We start from the raw sequence: 23697 nt of genomic DNA, 5'->3' as shown, positions 1-23697 counted from the left end.
TAAGGAGTTTCTGTTCAATGCAGAGGTGGATGGGCAAAACTGGAGGTTCTTGAGGAGTAGAGAAGCATGGACTGAACGTTTTTATAGAAAAATGATCTGGGAAGCAGAGTGAAGTATAGTCTGGAATGGAGAGAGACAGGAGGCAATCAATCAATCAATCAATTGTATTTATTGTCTTCTTACTGTGCACGGAGCACTATATTAAGCACTTGGGAGAGTACAATATAACAGAGCTGGTAGACACATTCCCTTCCCACAATGAGCTCACAGCCTAGAGATGGAGACAGATGGGAGGTCAGCAAGGAGGTTGATGCAGTAATCAAGGAGGGTTAGGATAAGAACTTTGATTAACATCGTAGCAGTTTGGATAGAGAGGAAAATGCAGATTTTAGTAATGTTATGAAGGTTGAACCAACAAGATTTATTGATAGATTGAGTATATGGGTTCAATGAAAGAGGTGAGTCAAGGATAATGCCAAGGTCGTGGGCTTGTGAGACAGAGAGAATGGTGGTGTTGTCTACAGAGCCAGGAAAGTCAGTGGGAGGACAGGGTTTTAGTGTAAAGATAGGCATTTTTTTTTGGACATGCTAAGTTTGAGGTGTTGGTGAAACATCCAAGTACAGATGTCCTGAAAGCCAGAGAAAATGAGAGACTGTGAAGATGGAGAGAGATCAGGGCCGGACATGTAGATTTGGGAATCATCCTCACAGAGATGTTAGTTGTAGCCCTGAGAGTGAATGAATTCTCCAAAGGAGGGGTGTAGATGGAGAATAGAAGGGGACCCAGACCTGAATCTTAAAGGACTACTTAGTTGGCTGAGCTTTACTCCAATTCACCTATGACAACTGCCTATCGATTTTGAGCTTTAGGGATCACCACCAGTTGGAGAATCCGTCAAGAGCCCTCTTCTTGCCTCTGGGGAAGCAGTGGGGTCCAATGGAAAGAACACAGGATTGAGAGTCAGTCGGGGCCATGTTAAACTAATAACAGACATAATTAATTAATGTGTGTCTCCCCCTCTAGGCTGTAAATTTGTTGTGGGCAGGTAACGTGTCTACCAACTCTGTTGTATTGTACTCTCCCAACCACTTAGTACAGTGCTGTGCACAAAGTAAGCACGCAATAAATACCACTTGATGATAACCTTGCATTACATAGTAGGTGCTTAAGAAATTTCATTATTATTTTGATGTCAATGACATTTATGACTAAGGAATGGAAAAGGAGGTGGAGGAGAAGAAGGAGGAAAAGAAAGATGAGGGAAAGGTGAAAGAATGGGAAGAGGAGGAGGGAGAAGAGGAGGAGGAGGAGGAGAGAAAGAACCAGGAGGAGAAGGGGAAACAAAAGGAGGACATGGAAGATGTTTCGAGGATATTCACTATCTATCTGGAAGCAGCTCGTTTCTTCTCAAGTAGAAAGCATGTTGACCTAGTAAAAAGAGCAAAGACTTGGGTGTCAGTGGACCTGAGTTCTAATCCCTGCTCTTCTGTTTGTCTGCTCCATGATCTTGGGCAAACCACTTAACTTCTCTCCTCAGTTACCCCTGCTGTAAAATGGGGATTAAGACTATGAGCCCTACAGGGGACAGGGACTGTATCAGACCCAGTAATAATAGTAATAATAATTATCTTGTATCTACTCCAGTGATTAGTACACTGCTTGGCACAGAGTAAGTGCTTAACAAATACCATTTTTTAAAAAGAGAGAAACTAGGAACTGGTCTGTTTTGAAATCTGATTTCTGAATCTTTGTTGGAAGACTGTGATGTAAACAATCAGATCTAGGGGCTAAGGTCCAGGAATCCCAACTCTGCCTCACTGGATAGACTCCCTCCTGCTCTGGGGGTGGAGGTTTCTGGGCTCTGGGGGCATCATGCTGTTCCTAGCTCCGTGGTGGAAATGTTTTCCTGCTTCCTCAGCAGCCTATATCCACAGGGCTAGGCCCCAACCATCACTCTTAAGGGCTAACCTCTTCTACCATGGCTGCTTCAGCCTTTCTTTAATTGCTCCTCTGCTCCTAATGACTTCTGGGTCATCAGTATCCACACTGTCCAGTAATATTGGAGACCCCACTGAGTTCCCACATGGTACAAAACTTCACCCCGCTGCAAATACCGACTTTACTTTGACCTTCTGCCTCCTCATTCCTTCCATCTTGTCCCCATCTTTCCTATTCCCCCTCCTGCCTCCTCTTTCCCCAACCCAAGCAGAAATTAGATCTGAGTGAGTACCTGTCTTGCCATTGATTTGTTAATCTGGGCCACTCCAGGCAAACTGAGAACTGCCTCTGGGAAACAGCCTCCCATCTGCCCTCACACCCTTGTCTGGTTTGCTCTCCTGGCAGGGGGCTTTTTACTCAGCCAGCTCCTGGGACTCTGGAGGATGAGTGCACATCCCAGGACCAGCATGGGCACAGCCTTGTTGGCTGGCACCTTGCCTACTAAGCTCCATCCCTGGGATCTACCTTCTGGGAATCCCTAAACTTTATGGCTCACATGAGTTTTTCCAAATAACTCCCAAGGCAGCACAGCCTAATGGCCTGGGAGTCAGAAGGTCCTGGGTTTTAATCCCAGCTCTGCCATTAGCCTTCTGCATGGTCTTGGGTGGTTCACTTGATTTAATAATAATAATAATGGTATTTGTTAAGCGCTTACTATGTGCAAAGCACTGTTCTATTCTCTGGGCCTCAGTTTTCTCATCTGTAAAATGGGGATTCCATACCTATGCCTACTTCCTACTTAAACTGGGAGCCCCATGTGGGACTATCATAAGTCTTTAGTACAGTGGTCTGAACACAGTAAGTGCTCAATAAATATGATTGACTGATGGCTTGAATGTATCTACCCCAGGGCTTTGCACCTAATATGTACTTGAAAAAAGGCTGTAATTATTATAAATGGGCCATAATTTGGAGAGCTAGGTTAGCAGAAAGAGTCTTGTGCCTGGAGTCAGATGATGTGGTGTGTGTCTTGATTCTGCCTTTCCTAAACTAGGTCACCTTGTATAAATCTCTTAACCTCTATGGGCCCCAGTTCTTCCATCTAGAAAATGGGGAAAACAGTGTTCATACAATTTCCCAAGTACGTACAATACAAAAATCAAGTAGCAGATGTGACCTCCTCTGAGATGTGACCTCCTCTGAGGTCTTCAGAGAAATATGCCACATAACTCCAAGGAATTATTATTCCAGACCTGTCATGATTTATTCTCACCTAACTTCAGTGAAGTTCGGGAAGTAGGGATGGATAGTCTAATTTTGTTTTCATTAGGGAAGCAGGCTCAGAGACGTTGATAGAATTGCACAAAGTCACACAGCACATCAGTAAAAGAACCAGGCCTAGAACCCAGTATTCTTGACTTCTACTTCAAAGTTTAAAGGCCTCAACTCTGCCGGCAGCTCAGGTCTAATATAATGTGCTTGTTTGGCAGGATAGTGCTCTAATGGAGAAATCCCAGAATGTATTTTATCTATCCCTACTCCTTTGCTCCCTGTGGAATTCTTTCTTCAATCAATCAATCAATCAATAGTTTTTATGAGGGAAACCAGGGCAATTAGGTCTCATCCAGAACCTCCCAACTCTTTTTTTTCCCCAGTAATTCAGAATTGGAAAAATTCAACACCCACAGAGCACATCGAAATTGCCACTAGATTTCTTGAGATTCAGAAATGGATTCGGACTTAGGGGAGAGAGGTACTCTGGAGAAGGATGTTCTATTGGTGCAGATGGCCCTCGTATTACCATGGAAACCCAGAAATTCAGAGAACTACCAAGAAAGGCAGAGGATGCTGGTCAAGATCCAGGGAGTTATATGTGTACATAATTCTATTTATTTATATTGATTCCTGTTTACTTGTTTTGATGTGTATACATCTATAATTCTATTTATTTATATTGATGCCTGTTTACTTGTTTTGATGTCTGTCTCTCCCCTTCTAGACTGTAAGCCCATGTGGGCAGGGATTGTCTATTGCTGAATTGTACTTTCTAAGTGTTTAGTACAGTGCTCTGCACAAAGTAAGCATTCAATAAATACAATTGAATGAATTCAATGAATGAAAGAAAGGTAGCAACCCTACATTCAGGGTTTTGCCTTGATTTGGAAAGTTACCCAGGTTGTAAAGAGAATTTAATCCTTATGTCCCTGACACACTTACACTGCAAGCTTCGACTTGGGAGAAGCCTGTGCCAAACCTTCTGTTACAGTATGGGTCCTTTCTAAAAGATAGGCATATATTTGTTTATTCCTCCTTAGGAACAGGAAGCTGGGTTTTGCCAAAAGGAAATGAACTTGAGTGCTGGAGGGTTTGGGTTGAGTTTGAAATTCAGAAACCACAAAGTTCAAGTGGATTTCATCACTTCCAAGAGGGCCCTCTCTTCCTTAATGATGTGGTTTGGTTTCCGTGGACAAGTGCACTAATATTGATGGTTAATAGTCTGCAATCATCTCCCATGAGAAACCCTACAATAGGGAGGGATCCATGAGGACAGATAAGGAGGTTTTCTCAGGATCTAAGCTATCTCTGAGTCATGAGGATGCAACTGGAAATTGAATGAACTTTTTCAAGTGCCGCCGACACCCAGTGACTTGGATGGGTAGAAGTAATGGAAGCTCTAGGCCCATTTGAGCTCCACATTTAATAGCAAATCCAGGTTTCCTTGGTTATTGTGAGCAGACAGGGCCAGTTCTGATGGTAAGTGAGGAAGGCAATCGCCTCAGGGTGATTGCCAAAAGGGGGTGTCCTCAGGGCTGTAAAAGCACCCAGCCCAAGTTGGAAATGGCACCTGTATGAACAGGAACTTGGGAGGGAATTGCAGTGTCTCTGGGGTAAGGAGGAGGGTCAAGTTGTCCCCCACCCACTAAAAACACTCTAAGTTTGGGCATTCAACAGACTTCCAAATACTGTCATTGTGTTTAGCTGTGAACACATATGACATAAAGTAACATCATCCATGGAACACTGCATGCACAAGCTGCACCGCATGGTGACACTGTATGGAAGGGGAGGGGATGGGAATTTTTTCCTCACCTCAGAGAAGCCAAATATCTGAATTTGATCTTGTGAGCAGGATGCACAGGAACCAATATGAGGAGAGTTAAGGTGACATTTTACTGAATGACAGAAAGGAATAATAGGACTCAGAAAGGAATTCCAGAGATCATCTAGGCCATCCTCCTGCCTCCATGGCATGACTTCCCCACAATTTTCCCAAGAAGATTTTATCATCATCCTTATCATTTGTCACATTTATGAAGGGCTCCCTTTGCACAGTGCTCTAAATCTAAAAGGTGGGTAAAGGACAGGCACATTGGGAAAGTAATATTTGAAAGAATTCAGTACAAATTTGGGTGAATAGTTATTCTATTTCTCCAGATTTTCCAGGCAGATTTCAATTTGCAGACTGTTGACTGTGAACAAATGTTACTAAGGAAGAGAAACGGCAAGAGCTGCATGTGAGCTAACAACCACAAAGTACTAACTCCTAGTACAAATTCATCCTCTTTCCTGTGGGTCCTGTCACTACAGGAGCTTGACAGATATAATTAGGATATATGGTGTAGTTCAAATGCAGGACTGTTACTAACAAAAATAATAAAAGCAGTATTTGTTAAGCACTTACTATGTGCCAGACACTGCACTAAGCACTGGGATAGATACAAGGTAATTGGGGTGGACACAATCCCTGTCCCATGTGTGGCCCACAGTCTTAATCCCAAATTTACAGTTGAGGTAATTGAGGAACAGAAAAGTGAAGTGATACAGCAGACAAGTGGCAGAGTCAAAATTAGAACCCAGGTCCTAAGGACTCTCGGGCCCAAGCTCTATCCACTAGGACAAAGCCTTGGGACTTTTCTAGGGACCAAATGTGTTAGATGTTAGATGTGTGTTGGATCAGTTGGATTAGTCAATTTTATTAAAAAAGAAGGGCAATCTCAACTACCTGCCTGAATCTAAGCCTCTCTGATAACTGTTTTCACTTATTCTGCCATCCTGGTCTCCTCTCTCAATTTGGGGGCCCACTGAGGTAGGATATTCCTAGAGCTTTTTGCCTCCACTCTTTTTGCCAAGCAGGCAGTATGGCAACTTTCCTCCTCTCCCCAACATCTGTTGCCTCCAACTTGGGAACAAAGGCTAGTTGGAGGGGCTTCTCTAATTCTGGAGGAGAATGTAGTGGGAGATTAAGCTCTCTTCATCTTCAAAGCCCTCCTAAAGTCCCCCCTTCTCTACAAAACCCTTCCTGATTAATTCACAACACCCCACTTCCCCTAATATATTTTTCCCTATCCTCAACCATTATGAACATTCATTTGCATATTCAATTAATTGTTCAGCTATTTAATCCCGATATATTTGCACTACTTCCTTCTGTATTCTTCTTTATCCTTCTGCTTCCATTATTTGTAATTAATTTCTGCCTATCTCACCCATTAAATATAAGCTCCTTGAAGGCAGAGATCCTGAATCAAAAGGATACACCATTTTCACAGCCCAGTGGAAGTGGTGAGAGATGTCTCTGGTTGGTTTATGGTGGGATGGAGGAGGGAACTGTCTGTGGAAGCATCCCCTTGCTAAGATAGTTACCTTCCTTGTGGACCTTCTGCGGCCTATGGCTACCAGCCCAGCACCCTTCCTTAACAACCCTAGCCTTATAGCAGCCCTACCAGGAATGGCACTTACCTGGGGCACCATCATGTGCAAGTCACCTGAGCATGGAGAGTAGAAACCTATTCTCTAAAAATGGTGGAATGGACAACTCTCAGTGGGATCACCAGTGGCTTCTCTGGGGTTAATAACCACACACTGAGAACAAGAGGGAGGCAGCAAGCCAAAGGGAAAGATCATGAGAGATGGAGAATCCAATATTTAAATATCATAGATACCCCAGAGGCTCAAACACTTTGGGGCTTTTGGGTAGAGTGTTTGCCCAGGCAAGACTGGGGGAATGGAATAAGAACCCCAAAATCATCCCAGACTCAAGAAGAATCTTCTCAATGTAATCAACACAGCCTGGTCAGTATGGCAATGTAAGTTCCCCTGGCAGACCAAATGGTCACATAATCCAGGGATTTATCCAACAATATACATAGGCAGTGGAAAATATTTTCCATTTTTACTGAAATTCTTATTAGCCTAGAGACTGATTTATTTTAAGCTTAATCTAATTTCTGTCAGATGCTGGGTCTATGGATCCAGGATAGTTTTCCTGGCTCTTATAGATCTCGCTGACTCTATTAAATCCTTGCAGCCACCTTAAGGAAAATAAAAAGCTGACACATTGCCTACTGAGGTGTTTTATACGCACTTTCAAAAAGACTTCATTCCAGACAGCTTGAGAGAGGAGCACAGAGGAATTTTCTCTTGCAATATTTCTGATTTGTCTGCAAATTTCTGGAGCAAAATCATCATTAATGGAATTAGCTATGTATGTTATTCTTGTCAGCTCCTCTTTATCAGGTCCTGGGGGATTTCTTTTTTGAGATTTCATTCAAAACAAAGCATTTATTTCAGAGAGCATGGAAGATTCCCTAAGAACCAAAGGTAACTGCTCTCTTATTCTGTTTTTTGAAAGTAGGAAGTCTGCTTCCCCTCAGTCTTTTAGCAGAACTCTCAGCTTGGACTTGCTCATCTGAATGATCCTATTCTCTTGCCCTAGGATTGCTATAGGGTGGAGCTCTGAAACATTGGTTAAAAGAGGCAGGACAAACCTGGTAGGAGCTTGGTAAATGTCAGTAGTTCCAGTAGGATAGCAACAGTTAATTTTGAAGAGAGAATGGACAGAGATTTTAGGGTGGATGTGACAAGCCAAGTAGCCTACTAAACACTGAATTAGATTAATCAAGATAATCAGGTTGGATACAGTCTCTGTCCCACATAGAGCTCACAGTCCAAGGGGGAGAGAGAACAGGTGCTGAACCTCCATTTTACAGATAAGAAAACTGAGGCATAGTGAAATGTAGTGACTTGACCAAGGTCACATAGTAGGCAAGTGACAGAGCCAGAATTAGAACCCAGGTTTTCTGACTCCCAGTGCTCTTTCCACTAGGCTACGCCATCACCAAAAAGCTGCTCGGAGCCCCCCCATGCAAGCACCTGCAAGTGCACACTCACTCTCTCACACGCACACACACACACACACACACACACACACACACACACACACACACACACACACACACCCTCTCTGTATCCCTGTCTTCTAGGTTGGACTGGTTTTTTTTCTGTTGTAGATATAAAGCCTGGGTATCCTTGTGCCTGGTTATCATTGTCCATTGCGATCCAAGCAAATGGTAGGTATTACTATACAACCTGTTATGGTCAGGGAATGTGCCTGTTTATTGTTGTATTGTACTCTCCAAGCGCTAGTACAGTGCTCTGCACACAGTAAGCGCTCAATAAATGTGATTGAATAATGGATGAATGAATCTTCCATCAGTGCAGTACAACTGTGGATGGCCAAGAAACAGAATACAGCAGACAGTCTAACTCAGCATCAGTCATTTGAGTGCACACAGCATACACTCAGTCAGATCATGCTGTTCACACCTGGTCTTTTTAACCACATGTTTGCTCTCAGGAAATGTTTCCATAGCTATATTCAGAGCAGCCAAGAAAGTCAACTTCCAAATGGGTACATGTGGGTATCACATATTTGCCCTCGGTTTAACCTGTTATCCAGGTGCCTCAAGACAAGTATGGGGTTCCATGGTCCCCGAGGGCCTCTCCAGCCAGCCATTGCAGTAGCAGCCAGACAGCAGGGAAGGTGATTATTTGGTTGAAGAACCCTGGCCTGCTTTTGAAGGAAAAGTGGATCCCCACAGCATCAAGTTTCATCATGAAGAAAGCCCATAAATCACTAGGAAATTCATATGAACCACAGTCCGGGCTTGCAAAACTCTAGCCACATCTGGCCTGGGTTTTGAGATTTTGGCACACAGTGGAACGAAAAGACTTGCACCCTGGAGTTCCTGCTCAGGGGTCATCAGACCAATTTTAGGGTGTCGAGGAAACGGCCCTGTGGAGGAAACTCGGCACTGCCTTGCCCACCATGCATGACTCCATGGACCCCGCCGGGTCTCCGGCCAGACGCCTTGTCTGCATTCGTCAGGTCTGTGCTGAGCCGACGGAATTTTGCCCCTGGGGCTGTGGTGTCTGGATTTCCCAGCCCAAAACAAATACTCTCCAACAGGAGCTGAATGGGGAGAGCACAATGGCTCCCTGGAATAGGCAACATCTGGGCTTCATTGTGTGCGTTCCGGCTGTTGGAAAGGGCCATTCATTTGGGTCTCCACAAGGACTTTCCCCATGGGCCCCATCCAGGTGTATGGACTAGCTAGGAGGGTCATATGGGAGTCTGAAAATAATTTACCCAAGCCAACTGTCTGGGACAAGTGCACTACTTGCCACTCTGAAGATCCCCCCTTTTGTTTTTTATCATTTTCTTCTTTTTCTTCCTTCTCATCCATGCACTCTCCTGACCAACTCTCCAGCTCCAAGAGACTGAGAGGAGAGACCCACACAGAAGCAGCAGCAGGCCTAGTGGAAAGAGCCTAGGCTTGGGAAGCTGAGGACCTGGGTTCTTATTCCTGCTCCTCCATATACCTGCTGTGTGAGCTTGGACAAGTCACTTAACTTCTCTGTGTCTCAGATCCCTCACCTGCAAAATGGGATTCGTATTTGATCTCCTACTTAGGCTAAAACTAAGCCTTATATTGGGACACTGATTATCTTGCATCTACCTCAGTGCTTGGTACAGTGCTTGCCACATAGTTAGCACTTAACAAATACCACAATTACTGTTTTTATCATTAGAAGATGTTTCTGAGGCAAAGCTGGAAGGTTTTAGCAATAGACTGAATGCAAAAGGAGAATGATAGAGAGGAACTAGGTTATAGGCTTCTGTCACAGGGATGATGGTGGTGTTGTCAATGGAGAGGAGAAATTTGGAAAGAGATGGGAAGATAAGTCTATAAGTGTCCTGGGGGTAAGAGGGTATGGGGGATAGGATAGTGAGGTATAGATCAGGGCTAGATAGGCAGATTTGTAAGTCATTCACGTTATCTTTAACTCTCCTCTGTCTTTCAACCCCTGTATTCAGTCTGTTGGCAAATTCTGTTGGTTTTTCCTTCACAACATTTCCAGGACCTGCCCCTTCCTCTCTATCCAAATGGCCACCATGCTGGCCCAGGGACTTATCATATCCCAGCCTAACAAATGCATCAGCCTCTTTACTGATCTCCCTGAAACCAGACTTTCCCCTCTCCTGTCTCTACATCACTCTGCCTCCCGGATCATTTTTCTCGAAAACAATTTGTCCGCATCTCTCCACTCCTCAAAAACTTCCAATGAATCCCCATTCCTCTCCGCTTCAAGCTGAAACTCCTGACAGCTGGATTTAAGGCATTTAATCAAGACTTTCTTCTCATACCTAACCACTCTCTTCTCCTGCTACATCCCAGCTCCCATTCTTCATTCTTCTCAATATAACTTAATTATTGTGCCCCGTTCTTGTCACTTTCCTCAGATTAGTTAACCCTGAAACTCCCTCCTACTTTAAATCAGACAGACCACGGCTCTATTTTCAAAGTCCTTCTGAAATCGGCACTTATGGATATATCTGTAATTTTATTTATTTGTATCCGTGTCTGTTTACCCCCCTCTAGACTCTGAGCTCATTGTGGGCAGGGATTGTCACTGTTTATTGTTGCATTGTACTTTCTCAAGTGCTTAGTACAGTGCTCTGCACACAGTAAGTGGCTAATAAATATGATTGAATGAATGAATATCTCCTCCATGAGGCCTTCCCCAATTAATCTCTAACCTCCCCAGATAATATCCCCCAACCACCTGTTCAGTACCACTTAATCACTGGTATACCTACAACCTTCTATAGCAAATTTTTACATGGTACAGTTCTTCAAAGCTGCAAATTGTAGTTGCTAGATTGCAAACTTCTTGAAGGCAGAGATCATATCCATTTACTGTACTCTCCCATGTTCTCAGTACAGTGCTCTGCACACCATAGGTACTCAATCAATTCTATTGATTGATTAAGTAATCTCTCTCTCTCTCTCTCTCTCTTTCTCTCTCTCTCTCTCTCTCTCTCTCTCTCTCTCTCTCTCCTCACACACACACACCTTCAAAGCCTTATTGAAGGCACAACTCCTCCAAAAGGCCTTCCCTAATTAACCCTCATTTCCTCTTCTCCCATTCCCTGCATCACCCTGATTTCCTGCCTTTATTCATCTGTCTCCCCCTCTAGATTGTAGTCTAGTTTGGGGCAGGAAAATCCCAAGTGTTAAGTACAGTACTCTGCATACAGTAAGTGCTCAGTAAATATAAATGATTGATCAATTGCTTAGGGATTGTAGCTGAAGCCATGTGAATGACTGAAATCCTCAAGAGAGGAAGTATAGAGGGAATAGAGCAAAGGAAAATAATTCCCACCCTCAAGGAAGGAAAATACAGAATAAATTGCAGGGGAGGAGAGGAAGAATGGAAAGCTGTATAGGTGAATAATTGCTTAATAGTAGACTGGGTAAAGCAATGTGGACAAAGTTGCTTCTGGTGGCTGGGGGTGAATGTGTCCTGTGTCAGAGGAGAATAATAATAATAATAATAATAACGGCATTTATTAAGCGCTTATTATGTGTAAAGCACTGCTCTAAGTGCTGGAGCACTGAGAATCTGACCTGGGGAGATGGGGATATGACATGTGTTCAATCCAGGAACACACATTTCCCAGCAAACAGAAATGAATACGGCAGGTCCCTGCCATATCTCCACCTAGTCTATGAATAGGATTTGGGGTAGCATGGGCCCATTTTGGGTGTAAAATTTCCCCCAGGAAATCCATAGCTCTCAGTCCAGGCAGCACCAGGATTTCTGTGGGAAGGACATCCCCATAGTCAAGTAGGGTTAGGGTAGAGAACCTCATAATGATGCATCACCACTGTAACTGGGAGAAGGAAAGAGGAAAGACTTAACAGTCAATCAGTGGTATTTATTAAGTGCTTACTGTGAGTAGACCACTGTACTAAGCACTTTACAAAAGATTTGGTGGTTACAGTCTAAAGGGGAGATAGACATTAAAATGGATTGGGAATAGGGGAAATAGTAAAGCAATGCCTGGACTATATCAGCATGGGGGCTCCATGCTAATTTTCATGGAGGCAACAGACCTCTCTATCTGAGATGGAGAGTTAACAGGCAGCCTTTCCCACAGGCAGGGGCATGGATGAGATGACCAACTGAGGGTCAATCCTCCCCAAAATTCCAGTAATTTCCCCCTCCGTAGACCTTGTGGCCTTCCTGCTATGCTCCCCTGTAATTGGCTTCCCCTTCTGCTTGAAGCAGACACTGGATACCCAGGACATACCTGGAGAGCACACCTGTGTCCACCAAAACCCAGCTGGCCTGCTGGCCCATGTCTGAGTGTCGATCCAATTTCTACTGAAGCCGGGGATTTTGGTGACTGCTAAAACACAGCGTCTTCCCGCTGATGAATAGCATCACCCAAGCACACAGGGAGAGCCGAGCATGACTAGAGCACCACCGGGAAGTTTTTTTAAATGGAAAATATTTAGTGGCAGGAGGTAATCAGTGAAGAAACTGGAAAAGGGGTCACTTCAGCTGGGATTTGATTTATCCACTCCTGACAGCCTTGCTTCAGCAAAGAGCAAAATGATCCCAACTGCCAAACCGATGTACATTAGGAGTGGGGTGCATTTTTAATGAGGTTCTTAAAAATCTGTGGCTTTCACAGATTGCTGGCCTAGGGCACCCTGAATTCAGCCGATCTCCCCGGGAAGAGAATTTCCATCCTGCAAGAGCCGATTTTCCATTCACTGTCATAATTCCCTTGGACGTGCTGGCAGCACTATGTTTGTGATCTCGTATATTTCTCGCTCTGCTGGCCGCCTACGGCACAAATGGCCCCAGACACGCAGCCGGCCCCAAGCTTTTCTGAGGAGTTTTTTCCAGTGTCACTGGTTTTTCACAAGCTCAGCCCCCTTTCCCTTCCCCTAAAACACTGCCTGCTTTTTCTGGCTGAGTGAAAGGGACCACTTATGAGCTAGAGCTTTAACTGAGCTGGAAATTGAGTGCTGAACTGGTCTGGAAGAAATCAGAGGACAAACAGGGTGCAGGGAGGAGGGGAGGTGACAAGTCACTTCTGAACATAATAATAATAGTGGTATTTATTAAGTGCTCACTACGTGCCAGGCACTGTACTAAGCGCTGGGGTGGATAAAAGCAGATCAGTTTGGGCACAGTCCCTGTTCCTTGTGGGGTTCATAGTCTCAATCCCCATTTTACAGCTGAGGTAACTGAGGCCCAGAGAAGTGAAGTGATTTGCCTAAGGTCATACAGCAGACAAGTGCAGTTACCCTCAGAGCCTAGGTGACCTAGCATCCTGCATTAGGAGGAATGGGCATGGTTTTCGGGGGTCCATCCCACCACCCGAAATGCTTAGGGCAAGGTCTGTGAGGGTTCTGTTTCTGGCCAGGGTGGCAGGAGGAAGCTTCATAGCTATCGTGGTGGTGGCATAGTATCAGGAAGGAGGAGAAGGAGGAGGAAGAGGAAGCTACCCAACAATCCTCCTCCCTTTCCTTTCTGACAGGAACCGAAACTGCTACCACTGTGCCACCACTTCCTCTGCCTCCACCTCAGCTGAACCAACTCATCCTGAGGCTTTTCATGGAAGTTTCTGGGGTGCCCAGAATAGAGTGTTTCTAGCCATCCCAGAAATGCCCACAAATAATGGCCCACAGATGAATCACTTCAGTGAGGATGGCAGTGGCCAATGCAGCAGAAGTGGTGGCTGCAGTTGCCTCCTTAGAAAATGAAAAGGTTACCTCCTCCCTGCCATTCTCTGCCTGTGGATCTGTAGATATCTTAATCTGTGGAGTTACAATAGTATGGGAAGGGGGACAAAATTCCACATTAGTTGATGGTGCTAACAGGTCATCAGAGTTCTAGAGCAAGTCTGGGTCTAGGCTGGGCCTAAGTTGACTGTTGATTGGAGCCTCCAAGAGACACCCACCTCCCGAGCAGTGGTTTAGTCCACAGTACTGCTTCAGTCTAGGCACTCCTGTTGAAGCTACAGACCTGTCTGTTAGGGCCACCTGCCACCTGCAGACAAAGAGGCAGATGTGGGAGGCTGTGTGGTCTAGTGGAAAGAGCACGGGCTTGGGAGTCAAAGGTCGTGGGTTCTAATTTTGGCTCCGCCACTTGTCAGCTGTGTGACTTTGGGCAACTCACTTAACTTCCTTGTGCCTCACTTTCCTCATCTGTAGAATGGGGACTAAGACTGTGAGCCCCATGCGGGACAACCTGATAGCCTGGTATCTATCCCAGAGCTTAGAACAGTGCTTGGCACATAGTAAGGACTTAATAAATACCATCATCATCATCACAGTAGGCTGCATGACTTTGCAAGTGACTTAATCTCTCTAGGCCTCAGTTTCCTCATCTGTAAAATGAGGTTAAGATAGAGAATCCTATGTGGGAACAGGGATCGTACCCAATCTGATAACTTCACATCTTGTCCATCACTTAGCATTCAATAAGTGCTTAATAAAAGCCACAGTAAAGATGGCATTCCCCATTTTCAGGCCAGGCAAGGGACGGATGCACTAAATTTCACCAAATCCCAATGCCCATCTCTTGAGAAAGAGGAGGTGTTTATGTGCCCACAACTAGTCATGGCCAGCCCCACACAAACTGACATGCCCAACGCACTTTGCCCTCTCCCGGAAGGTGCTTCTTGGAGATTCTTCTCTGAGTATTTGATCGCATCACTCAAGGCCACTGAACAGTAAGTGGTCTATGGGTCTGTGTCCTGAGTCACGGTTGTCTGCCTTTGATTGTCATCACCCAGAGGGACTATGTCTACTTACTTTGTTTAATACAGCTCCGGGGTTGAGACCATGCCCTTTTATGGGGATCAGGGGGTGAGGAGGAGGAGGAGGAGGAAGAAGTCTCTGAGAGCCTCCCCTTCCTCTTTGCCATTCCCATTTTACACTGCAAGACTGAAGGGGAGTTATCTATGGGGAATGAGAGGCATTTTCTTTTCTTGCAGCAAAATGCAAGCCCTCCTCTGTAATTTCTCTCTCCTCCAGTGCCAGAGAGCTGAGCTGAAATTGGTGGGGTGGCCACCACAGCCCAGTTTCTGAAAATAGAAGCAGTAAACAGACACACACACACCTGCGCATGCGTGCACACACACAGACCCACAACAAATGCTGCCAAGTAGCAGGGGAAGTGGTCTGGTGTGTGACTATTTTTACATGCTGTTAGTTTATTGCTATGATCAGGATATTAAATGTATTCAGTCTTTGTCTCTAGCTCTCACCAAAGAGGATTTTGTCCCAGTTCTGCAGTCAATTCTTGCCTGATGTTGACTTCCAAATCAGCCTCAGCCCTCCCCTCTCCCTACAAAGCCATGAGGTTGGGTGTCAGGCATTGCCCACTGCCCTCTCTAGGGCTGAGCCAAAAAGAGGGACAGGGAAAGCTCAGGGGGTGATGTGCTGTGAGGTGGTTTGTTCCTGGGAAAGAGACGAGGTGAAGCCAGGTCATTCGGGGCAGGACCCAGAAATGCAGCAGTAGGCACCTGCTCGGAGTGAGGAAGATTCTCTCTGCTTCCCCATTCTTCTCCCAAAATGAACAGCCACAAGAATCCTGCCACTCCCAAGCCAGCGTGTGATTGATCTCAGCACGTGAGACACCAAGCAGTTAGTGACTGAACCTCTGGGTGGAGAGAGTGGTAAAGCTATTTCCCCCACACCCTCAATGAACACCCTAGACAAGAGGTTGACTTAACCATGGTGCAGCCTCCCTCCCCCCAACCCACAAGAAGCAGTGTGGCCCAGTGGAAAGAACATGGGCCTGGGAGACAGAGGATCTGGGTTCTAATCCCAGCTCTGCCAATTGCTTGCTGTATGACCTTGGGCAAGTTACTTAAATTCTCTGTGTTTCTGTTTCCTCAATAAAATGGGGCTTAAATCCTACTCCCTCCTACTTAGACTGTGAGCTCCATAGGGGACAGGGACTATGTACAACCTGATAAACCTGTATCTACCCCAGTGCTTAGAACAGTGCCTGACACATAATAAGCACTTAACAAATACCATTAAAAAAAAAAAAACCCAGTTCCCTTGTAGGCACCCTCCTTCACTGAGGACCAAAGTTCCAGGTTCAAGCAGAAGTGAGAGTGGGGTTTGAGAATGCACTTGGAAATTTTGGATGGGATTGTAAAGATTCTCTTCTCTCCACCCCCTTAAAATTCCACCCCTGCCCAAGGCGGCTTCTCCCCTTTGATTTCTGTACATCTGGAGCCCAACTTTGACCTCTCGGTCTCTCTGAGGACCTCAAGGCATTTTATACGTGTTACCGGGGATCCTCACCACCATGAGGCAGGAGGCCTTGGTCATGATTCATTCATGACAATTGGTTTTGAACCATTTTTCCTCCTTCGGGCGGGGGCAGTTACAGGCTCTGTGTCGAGAGCAAAGACAGGAGATTTATTGCTCCTAATTGCCCCTCGTCCATCAATGTCCTGTTCATTTTCTCTGCATTGCTTCCACATTCAGGGAGGAACTCGGAATTGCTAATCACAGATGGGTTGCCTCTTCACTGGACACCCTCTGGATCTCTAAATCTCACCTTGATGGGGTCAAGATGGAGGTCTGGCCTCTGGGCAAGTCTGCTGCTTGGTGCTCTCCTGATCTTGACAAATCCTGGGAAGAAGTAATAATAATAATAATAACTGTGGTACTTATGCACTTTCTATGTTCCAGAAACTGTAGTAATCGCTCAGGGTTGGGGGTGGGGGGAATACAAGCAAGTTGCTTTGGACACAGTTCCTGTCCCACAACAGGCTAACAGTCTTAATCCTCATTTTACCAATGAGTTGGTAACTAGGCACAAAGAAGTGAAGTGACTTGCCCAGGGTTACATAGCAGACAAGTAGCAGAGCCAGGATTAGAACCCATGACCTTTTGACTCCCAGGCCCCTGCTTTATCCACTAGATCATGCTCACTCCTTCCCCTCCTTACCATCCCAGGATTCTATACCAACTCCATGGCTGCCCGTTGTCACTCTGAACGATCCAATTTTCTCCCAGCATTTGAACTGTTGAGCAGTTGGAAGCAGTGTGGCCAAGTGGAAAGAGCATAGGCCTGAGAATCAGAAGGATCTGGGTTCTAATCCCAGCTCTGCCACTTTTCTTCTGTATAAGCTTGGGCAAGTCACATAACTTCTCTGTGCCTCAGTTACCTCATCTGTAAAATGGGGATTATGACTGTGAGCCACACATGGGACATGGACTGTGTCCATTCTGACTAGTTTGTATCTACCCCAGCACTTAGTAAAGTGCCTGGTATGTAATAAGCACTTAACAAATACCATGAAAACAACAAACAAGCATTATGGCCTAGTGGAAAGAGCATAGGCCTGGGAGTTAGAGGATCTGGTTCTTATCCTGGATTCTCCATTTGCCCTCTATGCGACTTTGAACAAGTGGTTTCATTTCTCTGTGCCTCAGCTTCCTCATCTGTAAAATGGGGATGAAATACCTTTTTTTTCTCTCTCAGACTGTGAGCCCTATGTGGGACAGGAACTGGGTCTATGATTATTTTGTATATACTCCAGCACTCAGTACAGTGCTTGGCACAAAATAAATGCTTACCAAATACCATTATTAATATTATTATTCTTTTTTTTCCACTTGGCTTTATACTCCTAAATGAGCTGTTCCCCAGAAATCCCTTCACAACTGTGAATCTAAGTCCCCAGTGAGTTTGAGAAATCTGAATATCCCCAGCTTGTTAATAATGGAAAAAGTTTTCCTGGCTTAAACCTTTAACTCACATCACAAAGACTCCATTCACTTATATAAAAAAATATACAACATGCTCCAGTCCTGACGTGGACATGTGAGGTCTCGTTCTTAGAACTGGAGTTGCAGTTTTTCAGCTGAATCAAGTTGAGAAAAAGTGAAAGGGGAGATGAGAATCAGGGTTTTGGCCTTGGGAGAGTCAAAAGTCAACCAGCCTCATCATGCTGATAAATAATGACAATAACAATAATAATAACACTAACATTAGTTAGTCAAGTCAGACATGGTCCTTGTCCCAGACTGTAAGTTTATTATGGGCAAGGAATGTGTCTGCTAATTCTGTTGTATTGTACTCTCCCAAGTGCTTAGACAGTGCTCTGCACAGAGTAAACACTCAATAAATAGCATTGATTGATTGATTGATGGATTGATGAGGTTCACAGTCTAAAAAGGACAAGGAAACTGAGACAGAGAAGTGAAGTGATTTGCCCAAAGTTGTATGGTAGGTAAGTGCCAGAGTCAAGATTAGAATCCAGGTCCTCTGTCTCCCAGGCCCTCGCTCTTTCTTATGTTGCTTCTCGATAAAGCCCCAAAACTGCTGGGTTCTCCAACTATGCCCCTCAGGCACCAGCGAACAACTTAACTTTGCACTAGCTGTGGGTAACTTCAGAATGAGCAGGGTGATACCTACCAACTCCACTCCTCTTTCCCAGAGTGCAACTCTTACACTCTCTGATGGTGAAGGTGAATGAAGGAAGCTGAGGCAGGTGGCAGGGCTGGCTTTAGACATCTGACTGCCTCGAAGTAGGAAAAATTTGCCATTCCCTCCCGTAACGTAATGACATTATATGGATGTCCATTCAAAACGATGAACACAGAGCATTTCTCCAGAGGGACTCATAGCCTGCCTCACTTGTTTAGCATCTGAACCCAGGCCTAGCAGCTAGGACAATAAAGCAAGGTGTATGAGCTAGGTGAAAGGGAACATTTCCACTAATTCTGTCATATTGTATTTTCCCAAGAGCTTAGTACAGTGTTCTGCACATAGTAAGCACTCAATAAATGCCATTCATTGATTGATTGAAAGGTTTCTGATGGGGAAGGAGGTCTTCTGCTCAGAGTCAGAGCTGGGTTTTAGTTTTGAGTTTGACACTGACTTGTGAGTCCATAATCAACCAATCAATAAATAGTTTTTATTAATCACCTCCTATGGGCAGAGTACTCTACTAAGAACTTGGGAGAGTGGAATAGAATTAGTAGATATGTTCCCTGCTCTCAAGGAATTTACAATTAAGCAGGAGAAACAAACACTACAACACATTACAGGTAATAGGGAGTAATAGTAATAATGGCATTTGTTAAGTGCTTACTATGTGCCAAGCCCTGTTCTAAGCACTGGGGGGGATACAGGGTAATTAGGTTGTCCCACATGGGGCTCACAGTCTTAATCCCCATTTTACAGATGAGGTAGCTGATGCCCAGAGAAGTGAAGTGACTTGCTCAAAATCACGCAGCTGACAAGTGGCAGAGCCAGGATTAAAACTCATGACCTCTGACTCCCAAGCCCAGGCTCTTTCCACTGAGCCACGTTGCTTCTCTTTTCTGTAATATTCTCTATTCTGTAATAGAATATCAAGCAATATATCAAAGTTCTAAGGAGATTGGAAGTAAGCTCTTGCAAGAGCTTAGTACAGTGCACTTTCTGTGTTTAAGAAGTACAGAAGTGGGAGTTGGGGTGGAGGGATTTACGATGGGGAGAGGAGAGATTAATCAGGAAAGGCCTCCTGGAGGAGATGGAATTTAGAAGCCTTCCCAGCCTAAGCCCCCCACCATTTCCTCATCTCCCACTCCTTTCTGCATCGCCCAGACTTGCTGCCTCTGCTCTTCCCCCCATACCAGTCCCACAGCACTTACGTATATATCTGTAATTTATTTGTTTGTATTGATGTCTGTCTCCCTGCTCTAGGCTGAAAGCTCCCTGTGGGTAGGGAATGTTTCTGTTTATTGTTGTACTGTACTCGTCCAAGCACTTACTAAGGTGCTCTACAGTGAGCACTCAGTAAATGCTAATGAATGAATAAATGAATGAGTGAGTTAGTTTGGGAAGAACTTTGAACATGAGAAGGACTGCGCTCTGTTGGATGTGAAATGGAAGGGAGTTTCAGGATACCTGGAGGGAAGGAAGGAGGGAGAGTGCGAGCAAGAGGTGGGTAGTAAGAGTAGGTTTGTTTGAGAGGAGCAAAGCATGTGAACTGGGGTAGGTGGGAAAAAAAGGAATAACTAGTGGGGAGAGAGATCTGATTTTGTGTCTTAAACCCAGAGGTGAATTTCTGTACCCCAGGTATATAAATTGCCAGTAATTAGTTCTATGGGGCCTCTCTCTCTCTCTCTTTCTCTAGGAAGACGTTCCTTTAGTCATATTTCCAACAGTTTTTTTTTCCTTGAGTCCAGCTCCTGCTAGAAAGAAAAGCGACCATGAGGGAGAGAGGGGTGAAAGGGGGCAGAGCCTTCCACAGGGTTCTGGGTATTGATGACAAGATTCCTGAGTGAAGAATTAATGCAGCCGGAATAGGGGTGGGTGAAGGAAGAGAAGAAAACAAGTGGGAGAAGGGTAGGAAGCTGGTTGCTGAAGAGAACAGCGTAGCCTACTGAAAATAACACAGGCCTAGGAGTCAGAGGACCTGAATCTTAATCCGTCACTGACAACTACCTCCTGTGTGATCTTGGTCATGTCACCCTTAACTTCTCTGGGCCTCAGTTTCCTCCTTTGTAAAATGGAGATTGAATACCTGTTCCTCTCCTACTTAGATGGTGAGCCGCATGTGAGGCAGAGACTGTAGCTGATCTGCAAATACTTTTCACCCCAGAGCATAGTACAGTGTTTGGTAGTAAATAAGTGCTTAACAAATACCATCATTTTTATTCTAAACCCGGCTCTGCCACTTATCAGCTGTGTGACTTTGGGCAAGTCACTTAACTTCTCTGTGCCTTAGTTACCTCATCTGTAAAATGAGGATTAAGATTGTGAGCCCCACGTGGGACAACCTGATCACCTTGTATTCCCCCAGCGCTTAGAACAGTGCTTTGCACATAGTAAGTGCTTAACAAATACTATTATTATTATTATTATTATCATTATTAAGAAATCGAGCTGACCCTAGCTAAAATCGCCCCAGGCACAAACTCCTCGTGTATTTTCTTCTTTCGACCACGAGGCGGCTTCCTCGCCTCACAGATAAAGGTTGGTCTGTGCACTCATCCGGAACTGGGCTGGCAGTAGAGGCCCAGGCTAATTACTGATTCCCAGCAGAGACCTGTAACAGGCCTTCCTTGGATTGACAGGCTGGACTTTTTCTTCCGTTCTCCCTGACCCCAGGTTCAATAGTTGCACCCCCAACAGCTGGGAGCACTGTGCCCCTCTCCCACTTCCTGAGTCAAACCAAGTCTAGACAAGGCTGCTCTGAGCTGGCGTTTCCCAGGGCCTGTGGAAGCCAGGCCCCAGCAGGCCAGGAAAGAAATGGCCCTGTTAGATGTAGCTGGTATAGAAAGACAGGACCTGGAGTAAAATGGAGTTGGAGAATGCCCCCCACCCTCCTCACCCTACACTTATGTATATATTTTTATACTCAGTTCATTCATTCATTCAATCTTATTTATTGAGCACTTACTGTGTGCAGAGCACTGTACTAAGCACTTGGAAAGTACAATTCGGCAACAGAGACAATCCCTAACCAACAACGGGTTCACAGTCTAGAAGGGGGAGGCAAACAACAACACAAAACAAGTAGACAGGCATCAGTAGCATCAAAAATAGATCAATAAAATTATAGATATATACTCAGTTATTTCCCTGTTGGAGCAGCATGATTTAGTGGAAAGAGTACAAGCATGGGTGCCAGAGGACCTCGATTCTAATCCTGTCTCTACCATTTGCCTATTGTGTGACCTTGGCCAAGTCATTTAATTTCTCTGTGCCTCAGTTTTCTCATCTGTAAAATAAGGAATTAAATACCTTTACTCTTTCCTCCTTAGACTGTGAGCCCCATTTGGAATTGGGACTGTGTCCAACCTGATTATCATCAGTCATGTGTACTGATCGCTTACTGTGTGCAGAGCACTGTATATAGATCTTGGGAGAGAACAGTATAACAGAGTTGGTAGACTCTGCCCACAAGGAGCTCTCAGTCAAGAAGATTATCATGTATCTACCAAAGCGATTAGTACAGCGCTTGGCACATAGTAAGTGTTTAAAAAAATAGCATTGTTAGTATTCCCTTATCTTATGCCGTCGAATCGTCTCCAACCCATAGTGATGCCATGGATGCATCTCGCCCCACCTCCATCTGCAATCTTTCTGCTAGTATGTCCATAGAGTTTTCCTGGAAAAATATAGAAGTGGTTTGCTATTGCCTCCTTCCACAAAGTAAACCTTAGTCTCTGCCCTCAACTCTGTTCCATGCCACTGCTGCCCAGCACAGGTGAGTTCTGACTTGCAGCAGATTCCTTTTCACTCACTAGCCACTGCCCAAGCTAGGAATGGAATGGGTAGGCCTCTGTTTGACTCTCCCTCCCATAGTCGAGACTGATAGAATCCTGGAAACTCTACAGGTGTGACCCCAAGAGGGGGATTATTCCTTTTCCTGTTATTTATTTTAATGTCTGTCTCCCTACTAACTTGCAAACTCCTTGAGGGCAAGGAGCATATCTATTTACTCTATTGCACTCTCCCAAGAGCTTAGTATAGTGATTGGTGTAGAATAAGTGCTCAGGAAATACCACTGATGAATTGACTGGACTCACTCCTCTCCACCCTGGTTCATTGCCCTCACTGGCTCTTGCAGGGATGGCAGGGGAGGAGGCTTGGAAAAGAGTTGATTCTGGGTTGCATATGTACTTAAAGTTGCCCCCACCCCCAGCTCCCTCTCTGCCAGGGAATCTCCCTTTGTGTCTTCCAGTGTGGACCACTTAAGAGCAAATCTAGTGAGTGGCTGGATTTAACTGGGGTTGCAATTCAAAGTGAATCACCTCATGGTGGACTTAATAGTCAACCTTATTACCATCCTGAAGGAAAGACAGCATCACTAGGGAACCCACATAGGCAAGAGGGAAGTTTCTGGGATGATAAAATAACCCCAGGTCAACCCCTCCCACAGCATTGCCACCTATCTCAGGACAGGGATTGTCTCTATTGTACTCTCCAAGTGCTTATAATACATTGCTCTGCACTAAGTAGACACTCGATGAACATCAGAAAGGTTTCTGATTAAATGCTACTGAATGGCAACCCATTCCAGCCCTTCTCCACCCACTGTTGCACCCCAGCTCTGCTGATCCCACTCTAACCCACTCCAGCCCTACTCCTTCATGGCTATCTTCTTCTCCCCCACCATTAAATGGTCTTCGAATTACCCTTCATCGAAGTACAGGAAATGCCCAGGCCAGACAGGGTGCAGATTAATTCAATTCAATCGTATTAATTGAGCATTTACTGAGTGCAGAGCACTGTTCTAAGACCTTGGAAAAGTACAAGACAGCAATAAAAAGAGGCAATCCCTGCCCACAAAGAGTGCGCAGTCTACAAGGGAAATTGATTAAATGCATAAAGGGTGCGGGGGTGGAGGGGAAAGAAGACATCTCCCATCTCCGGAGGCCTTTGAAGAGGCATCTGTTGGTCCGGCCGGGGGTTGGGACACGGCCTGATTGAGCCAGGAGATCTCTTTCAATTCGAGGATCCCGGGATTAAATCTCCCTGGGGGGTTTTCCCACGAGGAGATAAGAGCAAATGCTCTGTTTAGGGGAAGAGGAACCGGGCACATCCAGGCCTGCCTGGACCTGATGGGGGTGGGAAGCTGTGATTCT

The sequence above is a fragment of the Tachyglossus aculeatus genome, chromosome 5 (genome assembly GCF_015852505.1).
Source record: "Tachyglossus aculeatus isolate mTacAcu1 chromosome 5, mTacAcu1.pri, whole genome shotgun sequence".
Classification (NCBI taxonomy): Eukaryota; Metazoa; Chordata; class Mammalia; order Monotremata; family Tachyglossidae; genus Tachyglossus; species Tachyglossus aculeatus.
Note: the sequence above shows the minus strand (reverse complement) of the source record.